Source organism: Montipora capricornis, chromosome 10 (assembly GCF_036669925.1).
Source record: "Montipora capricornis isolate CH-2021 chromosome 10, ASM3666992v2, whole genome shotgun sequence".
Classification (NCBI taxonomy): Eukaryota; Metazoa; Cnidaria; class Anthozoa; order Scleractinia; family Acroporidae; genus Montipora; species Montipora capricornis.
The window spans coordinates 48,695,222-48,697,721 of record NC_090892.1 but is presented as its reverse complement, the minus strand read 5'-3'; the positions used below and the strand labels follow the sequence as shown (position 1 = coordinate 48,697,721).

General features: G+C 40.1%; 1 long non-coding RNA gene across 1 annotated transcript; it reads right to left on the bottom strand.

Annotated features, from left to right (window-relative positions):
• Positions 1–703: 703 nt before the first annotated feature.
• Positions 704–1,712, bottom strand: LOC138021551 (uncharacterized). Its single transcript, XR_011126387.1, has 2 exons — positions 1,480–1,712; positions 704–800 (listed from the first exon to the last, which is right to left on the bottom strand). It is a non-coding gene; the product is annotated as an uncharacterized lncRNA (long non-coding RNA).
• Between the last annotated feature and the right edge of the window lie 788 nt (positions 1,713–2,500).

Below are 2,500 nucleotides of genomic sequence, written 5' to 3'. Positions count from 1 at the left end.
TTAAAAAGTCCACAGTTCCTTCTATTCATGCGTCTCCTACTCCCGAGCAAGTAAACGAAGCTCGAAGAATAACAACAAAACTCCCTTTGTGTAACGAACAATCGAGGGTAGAAGACTCGAGCTCCGAGGTCACGCAGGACACTAAACTGTGTTTCTAGAAACAATCGTAGACAAAGACACGAGATTCAAAGATCAAACAATCCTTGATGTAAAATCACGTTTTAAACCCACGGAGACCTTCCACTGTAGCATTTTACTTCTTGTCACCCGCCAAACATGAAAAACGGATTCGTCATAGTGAGGCCTCAGGAATCCTCGGAACAAACTCCTAAAGGGTAACTTTCGAGGAAAACATTTCAAAATTTAAAAGACATTTGCGGGACAGAGGTGAACCCACGCAATTCGGTAGAAAAACTACTATCAGAAATCAAATTCACAAGGAGGGGCTCAGTGCTTAATTATTTTAAAGGAAATAACAAAACACAAAAAGATATTTTACCTTTTGTGACACAATACCAGCCATCAGTGTCAAACCTAAAAGAAGCTTTACTCAAAAAATGGCATTGAATTCAAAATCAACCCCTACTTCGCCAAATTTTTAAAGCACCACCAATCATTTTGTACAAAAAAGGAAAATCCTTAACTATAAAAGGTTCTATACATGCTTTCACACAGGAAGGGAATCAGTGTGGCCTGTCACTCCTTGCATTTCTCAAATTTTTATTTTTCACTGCATCTACTTCTTGACAGCAGATGTTCTCTTCCTCCCTCCATGTTGACACCAGTTTCCACACTGACACCTTGTAATAAAAGAATCAGTACAGTAAAAAAATTTATCACGATGTTGAAAAGAAGAAATAGAGAACACAAGTTGTATGATTTATAGTTTCACCAAAATGAACAGTTATCAGCACTGCAACTGTTACAAACGTGACAGATAACTTAACTTCGGCTATAAACAAGGTACAAAGACCACAAAAGAGGGGAAAACTGAAGTTCACAATAAGTTAATATTAAGAGGATGTTTAATTCTAAGTACCTGTACGAATGCTATTTTTGCTGCGTTGCGTTTTATAGTGAAAGACGAGAAATCTTCAATCGTTCGCCAAATTCAATACTAAAGCGTCAAAACATGTACATGTATCATGTGGAAAACTACTCTCAAAAATGAATCCTTCCAAAGCACCTTCACAAGCTCGTATGTTTGTATTTTCAGCGTATTAAAACCTAAGTTTTGGAAGGTACTTGCGTGTAGCTTAAAAACACGTCGCTCCCATAGAATTCAAGAGTCTGCACATGTAAATCTTCTTACTTCATCGCTCCTATATTTAATAAGCGACTGAATTTGCATATTGCCTTCTGCTCTTTAAGAACGAGGCTTTAATAACAATGCACCTTATTCGTGTGCTAATGAGTGGACGGGTATTCTGTAATCTAGCCGCGATTGATTTTGAGATACTATAAAGGTAATGCACTCACCATTCGTCGCTTTCTTGATTGAGGCGACAGCGGCGTCCGGGGCTCTTGATCCTCTTCTGAATCGCGCGCTCGATTTTCATTTCTTCCTGGCAGTTCAAATCGCCAGAGCCTGATTTCACCAACAGGTTCCAAAGCCCTTTCATTATTTTCGCCTTCCATCGAAGCCTCAAAATCCGAAAATCGGACCCCGAGTTCGAGCTGCTCTCACCTGCACTACTGTCCGCTATATCTACTTTGCTTAGTGTACACACGTGTGACGTATCAGGTCACATGATCAAATTCTAAGCGTTTACGGTGGATGGCTTACGAAGCGGCATTTATGACAGTTTTTCGAGCGAAAAAAGGCACAAAAAAGCATTCGAAGTACCTTGTGTCGGTTTCAATGTGTTACCTGAGGTATTTAGACAGTATTAAAAAAAAGTGACTTTCTAGCCGTCAGTTACCCTTTAAGTAAATTGGAAAACGCTGAGTTAGAGTTACGACATTCGTCATTAGTCGACTAAATTCGTCTAATGTGAGTTTGCATTACTTGTTAATCATTCCAAGTTATTGAATTTTGAGATCACCTGTCGACGGAAACAGACACGGGAAAACGACACTGTTCCGTATAAAGGTCTCCTCATTGCAAGTCCTATCTATATTACTGCTGGCCCCACTTCAAAGCTATGGCGAAAAATTGTTCGAAAGGAAATCCAAGCCCAACCGAGCAGGTGACATTTTTGAGCATCCAAGTCGTCGTGATCATCATTTGCCTCTGTGGAAACTCTCTCCTGATCAGAGCGTTTTTGAAATTGTCCATCCTGCGAACCGCCTCAAACGTGATAGTGATGAGTTTGTGCGTTGCTGATATTTTAATACCTGTCTCACTCATTCTCCACATGATGAAAGGTGCGCTTAAAAAACATGGATCTAACGACGAAATCGAGCTTACAATTTGCAAGGCAAGCACCTCAAGTAGCTTCTTTTTGACCTCGGTCATCATTTTTCATCTGGTGTTGATCAGCGTGGATCGTTTCGTGGC